This window comes from Gymnodraco acuticeps, unplaced genomic scaffold (genome assembly GCF_902827175.1).
Source record: "Gymnodraco acuticeps unplaced genomic scaffold, fGymAcu1.1, whole genome shotgun sequence".
Lineage (NCBI taxonomy): Eukaryota > Metazoa > Chordata > Actinopteri > Perciformes > Bathydraconidae > Gymnodraco > Gymnodraco acuticeps.
In genome coordinates, this window is record NW_022990023.1 from 4,815,747 (window position 1) to 4,827,278 (window position 11,532).

General features: G+C 44.9%; 1 long non-coding RNA gene across 1 annotated transcript in view; it reads left to right on the forward strand.

Annotated features, from left to right (window-relative positions):
- The window catches only part of LOC117544844, a 46,058-nt gene extending 37,508 nt beyond the window's left edge, over positions 1 to 8,550 (forward strand). Inside the window, exons 2-3 of the long non-coding RNA XR_004568730.1 lie at positions 7,149 to 7,274; positions 8,384 to 8,550. This is a non-coding gene — a long non-coding RNA (uncharacterized LOC117544844). The remainder of the gene's footprint in view (positions 1 to 7,148; positions 7,275 to 8,383) is intronic.
- The last annotated feature ends 2,982 nt before the right edge of the window (positions 8,551 to 11,532 follow it).

The window sequence follows — 11,532 nt, forward strand, 5'->3', positions numbered from 1 at the left end:
TTTCCTTCTAACTGACGATTACAGAGCCTCAGATACAGGAACAGAAGAGAAATTCACTTCCCCATCTACACACACATTCACACACGAGGGAGTCACTCCAAGGCCTCTCCTCTGCCCCTTCTTACCACAGATGAGATTCTCAGTTTGATTAACACTTCTCTTTCATCCTCTTCATTAGCGGGGGAAAGCCACTGCAGCAGACGAGGCCCGTGAAAAGAGGGCATGAATTAGAATCCACTTATTCCATAGACTGCCACTAATTCCGCACAATGGCGGCTAATGGTGGGAAGTAATAAGAAAAGGGTGTTTGTAATTGTGTCTTTGGATGGTGCGGTGCAATCTCCAGCTGCTGTTTCTGTACCGCAAAGCAGGCCGGCGTTGGAGGGTCCGCACCGCTCCGCTCGATAGAGCTCATGAGCAATACACGCGTGTAGACGAGCCAATTTCCTCTGGCGGAGCGTCTTGCTGAGCGGAGGAGCCGGGCCCCAGTCAATGAGAACCACCTGGTGCTGAAGGAAGTGATTAGGGTTGGCACCACAGTGAGTGAAGAGCTGTTTTGTTAAGGAGGATTGAGATGCGGAGAGGGCGGGGGTCTCACCCGAGTGTGGTTTGTTGGAGAAATATTGACGTTAGGTTATTTTGTCAAAGTGAGATCTGAGGCGCAGTGTTGTTTTGTTGGTGCTCAATTAGAGGGGATTATTTTGGTTGCGGCTTGTGTTTTGGGTTTGGACGCCGGTGCTGATTGCAGAGTGGGTTGGAGCTTCGGACGTGCCACAACAGTGGGGTTGTGGGTTCAGATCCCACACAGACTACACACATACCCACTCAAAATAGTTCTGAGAGTGGCTAACCATGGAGAACATGAACACTTTGTCTGCTGCATCAATGGGAATTTGTATTGCAACCACAAAAATGCATCTGTAAATGTAGAGAGAATGGTGACAAAATTCGCATGGGGAGAGGCTCAACTTTAGCGGGGGCACCCATACAACAAACAGACCCTTTGGTTTCAAGCCCCATTCAAAGGCATTCAATGCGCGTTGCTAAAGTACGTCACTGTGACATTACATTAACACACGCATTGCAAAAGTCAAATTTGATTTCCTCTCCAGGATTCAAGAGGACATTTTTTAAGCTCCATTTGTAATTGTTTACTTCAAGGAACCTTAGTGTGATAAATAAATGTCCTTGGTTTGCCAAATATCATTACTGCGCTTCATTGAATGAGAACTAAACATCTTTTCATCCTTTTTGGCAAACATTGTATTCACCATATTAGTTGCAGAGATGCAGAAAAAGTTCTACAACAAAGTCTGACGTCCTAAGAAACAAGCAATCGGAGCCTTTTTGGAAAGAAGCCAAAACCGTACCGCTTGTTTATGAAGGACATCATTAATTTAACTATTTGCCTTTTTATTTTTCTCCCAAATACATTTGGCTAACCTTGAGGTTTTTTAAAACGTTATATTTGTGTTTTCGCTCTGCTCGTCTGACTTCTTTATTGCGATGTGGCCGCGCTCCCAGTTCTCGGCAATTAACTTGGTGAGTACAATGTTGTTATTAGCCACTGAAATAACACCGGAATGATCCTCTTAAATTAAACAATACATGATTAAGGCGCTCCTCGTTTTCTGCGAGACAAGCCCCCAGAGCTGCAGCTCCGAGCCCTCCGATCATCTGAAGGCTCGTTCACTTTGAGGATTATTTCATTTATTTGACCTTTTAATTTAACTGTGTGTGTGTGTGTGTGTGTGTGTGTGTGTGTGTGTGTGTGTGTGTGTGTGTGTGTGTGTGTGTGTGTGTGTGTGTGTGTGTGTGTGTGTGTGTGTGTGTGTGTGTGTGTGTGTGTGTGTGTGTGTGTGTGTGTGTGTGTGTGTGTGTGTGTGTGTGTGTGTGTGTGTGTGTGTGTGTGTGTGTGTGTGTGTGTGTGTGTGTGTGTGTGTGTGTGTGTGTGTGTGTGTGTGTGTGTGTGTGTGTGTGTGTGTGTGTGTGTGTGTGTGTGTGTGTGTGTGTGTGTGTGTGTGTGTGTGTGTGTGTGTTTTATCAAAGTTGAGTGAATGTTGGCTCGCGGACAGTAGCTCTGATCACATTTGATGATGGAAATACATACCACAGAGGATTGTGTGTGTGTGTGTTTGTGTGTGTGTATATGAGTGGGAGCAATGGCAGGGAGATCAAGGGGGTCAAGAGTGTCCTTGTCCTCTCTGTCTTTGATTGTTTGTCTTCATTTTTCATCTTGATTTTTTGTTTCTTCTTTTTTTATTTGCATTTTATCACACATTGTCCCTCTTGTCGTTTCCTATTTCCTTTAAGTGGTCTACATTCTGTCCATCATTCCCCATGTCTCATTACGGCTCTCCTCCTCCCTGCCTGTGTCCTCATTGTACCTCTCTCTGTTTCTCTTCTAATCTCTCTTCATCTCTGTTCATCCCTTCGTCCCTCCCTCGTCTGGATCTAGGCATTTAGGCCTCTAATTGAGCTGGCGTCACTTGAATACTTCATAAAGCAGGAACAGCAGAGAGAATCCCGCCATTGTTTTCTCAGAGATAGTGGGCAGGGGCTGTTGTGTGTGTGTGCGTGTGTGTGTGTGTGTGTGTGTGTGGTAGTGTGTGTGTGTGTGTGTGTGTGTGAACATTTTTGAGAGGGAGGGAAATAGAAACTATGGAACATTTTGCAATGATATGATGTATAATAATGTCCACCAAGCTACTATCACCCCAACAAGTGGACTCTCACGTGTTTTTCAAAGACCATTAAAGGGGCTCAATTATGCTTTTTGGGGTTTCTCACTTCTGTAACATAACTATGTAACGCTTGCGCTTCTATTGACTAAAATAGCAAGATAAAAGGACTAACAGTCACCCAAAATTAACCCCCATGATGTACCCAATATATTCACCCATTTGTCTTCATCATTTTTTTTGAATATATCTACAAACAATCACCTTAATAGCTTCTCCAGTTGGAGGATTTTCTGGTGACCTCAGCAGAGGTTATGCTTTCAGTTCGGTTTGTTTGTTTGTCAGCGGGATTACAGTTCACTGAGGTCTGCGCTCTGAGTGTCCTTCTAGTTTTTGATCTGATTTATTAAATTACTTATGTCTTTAGTTGGTTGGACAATATAATATTTGGAGGATTTAGCTTTTGTCTGACGTTTTATACCTAGAAACGATAAATAGAAACACAGTACTAGTTGCAGCCCTGCATGCCTTATTTGGTTATCTTTGTGCTTGTTAGATAGAAAAAAGTCATAAAAGAGCTTACACTCTTTCCTTGACATATTTCAAACAATGTGTTTCACATTTTCTGATTTGATTTTCTCAGCTGACACACCAACCATAGCCCCATTCCCAAAAAGTGAAATGAAGCAATGTGTTCCTCTTCCAAAATGTGTTTGACAGCAACTTTGGCTTTACACTAACAAATCCCAGCGCCCACACACACACACACACACACACACACACACACACACACACACACACACACACACACACACACACACACACACACACACACACACACACACACACACACACACACACACACACACACACACACACACACACACACACACACACACACACACACACTGACACAAATACCTTGGAACAGATCCCTGGCTTGCTCTAGCCTCAGAGGTGCTGATAAATCAGGGTGAGGTTGTGTGGTCTTTTTTTGATGCAGCACACAGTTGTAATCTTCACCTTTCACTTTCTGCCCACAATGCCCTGGGGCAGAGTGTGTGTGAGTCTGAGAGTGTGACACAGGGAGAGAAAGCAGGGCGGAAGTAGGGGGTAGCTACAGAGCGAGGTTTCTATACTTTCTCTCACTCTTTCAATGTGTTAGCTTTTTTCAGGTGGGACGCAGAGGTGGGAAAAGAAAGTGTGTGTGTGTGTGTGTGTGTGTGTGTGTGTGTGTGTGTGTGTGTGTGTGTGTGTGTGTGTGTGTGTGTGTGTGTGTGTGTGTGTGTGTGTGTGTGTGTGTGTGTGTGTGTGTGTGTGTGTGTGTGTGTGTGTGTGTGTGTGTGTGTGTGTGTGTGTGTGTGTGTGTGTGTGTGTGTGTGTGTGTGTGTGTGTGTGTGTGTGTGTGTGTGTGTGTGTGTGTGTGTGTGTGTGTGTGTGTGTGTGTGTGTGTGTGTGTGTGTGTGTGTGTGTGTGTGTGAAAAAGATGGAGAGAGAGAAATGGTCTTGAGTTGCAAATGGAAAGAGGACCCACTGCAGGATTATGGGCTCAGAACAGTCTCATAATACACACATGCGCACAGAAGGATTCACACTTGTATTTCATGATCCGCAAAAGGATTCACACTTGTATTTCCGGATCCACACTTGTGTTTTTCAATGCACACACAAATGTGTTCCGTTTCATATACATGTAAATAAAATCCAAATACAGAAAAAAGTTTTACATATGTATTTTTGATCCACACATTTTTTTTCCCGTTTAAAACCGCTGCACCTGCAAACACAAACCGCTTTCTGTGCACGGATCGCTTTGCATTCGTGTGTGGGTTTTTGGAGACTCCCCTGACGGTCAGCCGATTCGTACTTGTAATTATTTCTATGTATAGCCAATCAGATGTCTCCTCAATTCTAAGCCAATCACATGAGCGCGCCCCCACGAGGGTAGATTTCTTGCGTTCATGACGTAGCGCTTCATGTACGCATTTTGCGCAGTCTGGAGCTGACAGCTCCATGGAGCCTGCCTGCAGGCGCTAATCTCAGGACACCCTCCACTCTCAGTACAGCGCCACTTTCCGAACAGGAAATGCACGCAAATACAAACCTTTATATTATTAAGGTACAGCGCCACTTTCCAAACCATTGATGAATGCTTGTGTAAACAAAAACGGCAGGCAAAACCGTTTTAAATGTGTGTTTCCTGTATGGCGAATACAGCTGCTTTATTTATGTCTGTATGAAGTTGTTGTGAGTGTGGAGGGAGCAGCTACAGGTTAGCTAATCGATCAGTGCACTACGAAGCCAGTGCTCGACAGTGACCTGTTAACGGGGGGGGAGCCCCGCCGGTCATTATCGGCCGATATTCACTCTTAATAGTTTGATCGGTGCTCTCTATAAAGGCCGATCAGGAGAGCTGGATCTGATCGATATGGACATAAACGCGAGTGAAGTATAACCGGACGCAAGAGAGAGATCAGATCAGCTGCTGAGTCTGATGGAGACACGCTGCTCTGCATGATCACCTGATGCTCCGCCCTCTGTTTAGCGAGCTGACCGGACTGCGCAAAATGCGTATATGAAACTCTTACCCTCGCTCATGTGATTGGCTTAGAATGAAGGAGACATCTGATTGGCTATAGATAGAAAAAATTACAAGTACGGCTGACCGTCAGGGGAGTTTCAAAAAACCCACACACGAATGCAAAGCGATCCTTGCACAGAAAGCGGTTTGTGTTTGCAGGTTCAGGGGATTTAAACGGGAAACTAATAAGTGAGGATCAAAAATACATATGTAAAACTTTTTTCTGTATTTGGATTTTATTTATATGTATATGAAACGGAATACATTTGTGTGTGCATTGAAAAACACAAGTGTGGATCCGGAAATACAAGTTTGAATCCTTCTGTGTGCATGTGTGTATTATGAGACTGTTCTGAGCCCATACAGGATACCCTACTAATATATCCACACACGCACACACACACACAGAAATATGAAGCAGTGGCTGGCAGCACAGATCAGCACATACAGTATGAGACACACTGACATGTACTGTGTGTGTGTGTACATGTCTTTGTTCTGTCTGGCTGTCCTTTTGGCACGTAAATCATAATGGATCTCATTATCCAGCTGGGATGGTTTGGTGGGGCCTGTCTGGCGGGAGATGATAGCTGGATGGCTGAGGGGCTGCCACCACACACACACACACACACACACACACACACACACACTGATATACACACACTGACACACGCACGTATACACACACACACACATACACACACACAGATATACACACACTGACACACGCACATATACACACACACATGCACACTCAGCTTTATTCATGAATGCATTCTATTTAGCTTGCAAAGCTACTGTTGGAGCAATGAGCATATACGTTTCATTCTCACTCTCATATCATTAACAGAAGGAAATAGGAAATACGCTAATGCACACAGACGCCCGTACATGTGTGTAGGTGTGTGTGTGATGCAGTATATCCAGACACAATGGACATTAGTGGCTCAGCTTGCAGTCAGACAGAAGGGGAAGTGATGCACAGCAGAGGGGGGGAAGGATGAAAAATTGAAGTTATCCTTTTACTTCCTCTCTCTCGTCATCTTCCTTCTCTCCTTCTCTCTTTCTTACTTAGTTTTGCTTCCTCCCTCCCTCTCCATCTCGTGTTTGGAGGACACCGGCAGATGTCGGTTAGTCCCTGGAGGTGAGCGGGGCTTGTGCTGCCATCTTTTTCCTCCTTATCACGGCGCAGTCTCCCACATAGGATGCAAGCAAATCATGAATCAAGCGTACGGCCGTGCATAAGACATCGGTTGTGAGGAGAGAAAAAAAGAGAGAGTTGTGTCTCAGTAAATCACTTGTTTTGCGAGTCTTGTACACAAACACACACACACACACACACACACACACACACACACACACACACACACACACACACACACACCCTGCAGACACTGTGTATCTGGGGCTTCTCTGCTGTGAATACAGGCAGAGCAGCCGGTTGCTCGTAACACGGTTAGGGCCTACACCATTTGTCTGGACATGACCATTACCCGAGCCAATTACTGGCTGGTGTACAGGCCACTCGCCAACAACCTAATGTTTTCCCGTCATGCCTGCCTCCCAAACCCCTCCCCTTAAACACACACACACACACACACACACACACACACACACACACACACACACACACACACACACACACACACACACACACACACACACACACACACACAAATAGAGGGCGAGGGGGAGGGAATAGATAGAGAGGAAGGATTGAAGGCCTGGGGGCAAAACGCTTACCCCACCCGAGTGACTGACTGATACAGCTAATAAACTTTCATTTAAGCTAATGTTCCCTTCTTCCTGTTTCCTCCCTCTCCTTCCTTACCTTTTTTCTCTTTGCTCTCTATTTTCCACTCTTTATTTTTTCTGTCGTGCTCCAGAGGAAGGGTGAATCCGAGCAATCGATGCGGGCCGTCCACCAGCCGGAAGCCCAGTTGGCCCAACGAAACACCACTCAATCAGTCTGAGCAGCAACACAAAGGGGGGGCTGCTGGCGAGCACCAGAGGTACACACACTCTCCACACACAGCAGCAGATCCTGGACCCAAACTCATTTCATAAATCATACAAACACCCCGTGCACCAGCAGTAAATGTGATTCACTGGGTTTTATATATCAAAATAAACCCCGACCAACACAACCAACTATCGTCTTTAAGATAGCACAGGAAGCTCTCGCCTCCTCGCCACTGCCAGCCCTTCTATCTTTGAATACTCTAGGTGCTGTGCTAATTAAACTTTCAGACAAAGCAACTGCCATGTTCCTCTGGTATTTATAGCAGCTCAATGGGCTTTGTCTGAGACCACATTTGGCTGACTGTGAACATGTGTGGTTACTCCTGTGCTGGATACAGTATCAGTTGACAGTGGACATGCTCTGTGCAAAAGCTCTGCACCAAGTTGCTCTCACCATTTCGATTGCAGATGCAGTTTGAGTCTTTGAGTGAATATTAGGATTTGTGTGGTGGTTAGTGCTCGTCATGATGTGCGCCTTTGTGTCTTCAGTTCATCTGTTTTTAAGTGCGTGGTGCAAATGGGTTCCTTCTCTTTGTCAGCTAATCAGAAAAGGCTTTCTTTTCAAAAGACCAATCCCTTTCTTCACGAATACAACCATTTGCCAGAATTTCTTTTATTTAAAGCTTTGCTGTTTCTCCCAGAGGTGAAAAGTGTTTTTTAGTGCTGCAATTAACAAACCCATGGTAAAGAAAATAGCAACATCATCATTTCCCAGACCCCAGAGTAATGTCTTCAAAGAGTTGTTTTGTTCTCCAGTCCAAAGCTACTCTATTTACAATAATACATGAGAGAGAAAGTCAGAAACTTGGAGGGAAAACATCAGCTGACAAGCGCCCTGGTGACAGTGTGCCCAATTAAACCAATGTTCCCTTTGCATTGTAATAAAGTATTTATAGACACCGTACTCTACAGTAATGTTATCTGGTGTAACAGATACCTCATCTTGGCCATTTTACAACACAATTAACATTGATTTCCCACCTTAATCTGATAATAATTGGTTCCTCGAGACCCACCTCGTTTTAAGATTGACTATGAGCATCTAAACAACAACATCCTGAGCCTCACTAATTCAAATCATCTCTTCATGTGCCACAAGGATTAAGACAGATTAGGCCTCAACGGACAATAATCCGCAGCAAATCAGGGTCATCAGATGGCAGGGACAGTCTGAGGAGAATCCCTCTGCACATGCTCTCTGCGCAGAAGGACAGCGGAGGCGTGTTGTCAGGCAGCGAGCAGCCTCTTAAGTACACTGGATGGCTCACTCCTGTCAAGGACCTTTGGTGAGTGCACTCAAGTTAAATCACCTTGCTGCCCTACGTTATCCACGGAACTACACACTCTCACTCAAAAAAACTTGCTAATGATTCTTAAAGTAGAGGAGAAATCTCCTGGGTTTGAATAAATGTGATTTTTTTATGTACAGCATTTCTGCATATAGATTTCTTCCCTGCATCCTTCATGTTTAGCTCATGGCAACCTGAATCTATATCGGTGCAACCCTGCTGTTGGCTCATCTTTCTAAAAGTGTTGGCAAGTTTATTTATGTAGCTATTGAATCAAACATTGAAAGTATTAAAGGGGCCTTTTAATGCAAATGTGCCTGTTTACTTCTTTTCACCCTCTGTCTGAAACCAGAGCCCAGTCGACTCTGATTGGTTAGCTGCCCAGCTCTGTTGTGATTAGTGAACCGCTTGGAGATGTCCCGCCCCTTAGCCTATCACGTACAATGTGTAGTAGCGCTTGCCAGTAGAAATGCGAGTGGTACGTAGTGATGTCACTATGTTCCTGAAGTAAACAAAGTAGTCCAATGGAGGCGTTTCAGACAGGGTGGGAGTGTCTGGGAGAAAACTGGGATTTCATTCTTTGCAGACCCTTTACATGCACACAAAACGCTGAACATCAACGCTGCTTCTCCATGTTTAGTTTTCACTCTGAGGTCAGAAAGCAAACAGTCCAAGACGACCTGAAACACCTTGTACAGTTTGCGAGGCAGACAGTCGTAGTTTTTTTATAATAAGACAAGCAATAACAATAAATCCTACAGGCTAATCACCCGCTCGCCACTCTTCTTCTGTCCCAACCAAACCCAGAGCGATGCGGCATTACCTCGCTGCCGCCTTCAATTACGCCATTCATCATGCGTCTTATCGGCCTGCGGTTTGATTGAGTGTGCAGTGGGTGGCGTCGCTAACATCGAAATCTCCACACCGACGAGTGAGTGTGTGTGTGTGTGTGTGTGTGTGTGTGTGTGTGTGTGTGTGTGTGAGGTGTTGACAGGAATGGAAAACTGCATTTGGGGGGGAAGTGGCGGCGGATGTATTGCGATGTATGAGTGTGTGAGGCTGAAATACAGCGAGTGTGTGTGTGTGTGTGTGTGTGTGTGCACGGCAGATCTACAGGAGTGTATAAATCAAACCAGATGATGATCGTCCCCCTACTCTGATCCGCTCTGTCTCGGCGAGCACATTTCTCTTTCTCCCCCTCCTATACTGTCCCTGTACTTCCCTCCTTACCTCCTTCCTTCCTCCTCCTCCTCCTCCTCCTCCTCCTCCTCCTCCTCCTCCTCCTCCTCCTCCTCCTCCTCCTCCTCCTCCTCCTCCTCCTCCTCCTCCTCCTCCTCCTCCTCCTCCTCCTCCTCCTCTTCCTCTCTGGAACAGATTTGTCTGGGGGCCCCTGTCTAATCTCCAGCAGTGCCGGGTGTTGGAAGACGGGCGACACATTTTAATAAGCAACTGGGCGCTGTAATTTAGCGGCCTGGGAGGGAGATTAGGCTGATTGATGCCGGGCTCGTCTAATGGTCCAGCCTACGGCTCCCGGCCCAAATTGGTGGTAATGAAAGTTTTGTGCAAATTGAGATGGAGGAAAATACGGCATCCTCCCATCTTCCCTCACTCTCTATCTTCATTCAATCGCTGTATTCCTCTCACTGTTTCCCTGTTCATTTTCTCCTTTGCTCTCAATCTTTTTGACAAGGTGCGTCTTTCTCTCCATCTCCGTCCCTCACATCCTCCCCTCTTTCTTTCCTTTATCTGTTTCCATTTCAGGCTCTTTCTCCATCTTCCTGTTTCATGTCCACCACTCTTAAAATCGATGTGTCCCTCATCTGCTGCCTCTTTCTTGAGTGTGCAATTCTCTGGCACTCCTGAGTCACTTTCTGTCCCTATTTAACTCTATCTCCTAGGTTATTTTCTTTTACTCACACCCTCATTTGCTCCCGCCCTCCTCTTTCTTGCGGGAGATTTATGTGTGTGTGTGTGTGTGTTTGTGCAGATGGGTCGGGAGGTGTCGTCTAAGTCGCTCCTGTGTTGTCAGGACAAATTGCATCTAGATCTAGAGAGAGATGGTGCGACAAGCTGATGACTGTCCACTTCCACCATTCCATTTGTCTTTCTCTCCCTTCTTTTTCTCTTCATCCAACCAAATCACTTTCAGCTGGCCTGCCACTCTGTCAGACTCCTTCTGCCGTGGTGCGTTATTAGGCCGTGCAGATTCCCAGGCCACTTTTCAGAATAAAGCAAAAGTGTGCCAAGCTAGCAAACTCTGCATTATTTCAGTTATTTGAAAGTGACTAATTTCAGAAAGTTAGACCAAGCAGAATTCTAGCTTAGTTATTTTGCAGTTGGTTAGCTGATTGAGGTTTGAATATGAGCTTTACTTTTAGCAGTTTTCTTTTAATTAAATGCTTCTTGAAATGAGTGCAAGCTACAGAAACACACAATGTATCAGTGGTGAAAGCAGTATTGAGATCCTTTACTTATGTAACATTTTGCCTGTAAACATATTCTATTTAAAGTAAGAATACTGCATTGAGAATGTACTGTAGTCAAAGTATGTTCCGTAAAATGTACTAGGGGACAAGTAGTCCGAAAAGTGCAGAAAACCTCTCAAAATTATAAAAAAATGAATGGAAATATTTAAAAGGAGAAGCAGCAATCTTCCCATGGAGCTGGATGTGTAAAAAAAGTGTAATCAACATCAAAACATCATATTTTAAAGGTCTTACATTTGGTTGTGTGTGTGTGAATATCAGAATCTATAAAGTAACTAATTCTTCATAGTAAATGAAGTGAAACATATTTATATTAATATTGCAGTGGAGCAGAAGTGTCAGGGGTGTCAAACTCAAGGCCCGGGGGCCAAATCCGGCCCTCGACTTCATTTTATGTGGCCCCATAAGAGCTTGCAAAGAATATAATATGTTTATTATACGGTTACATGCTACTTTACAGAAGCACGTTGCCC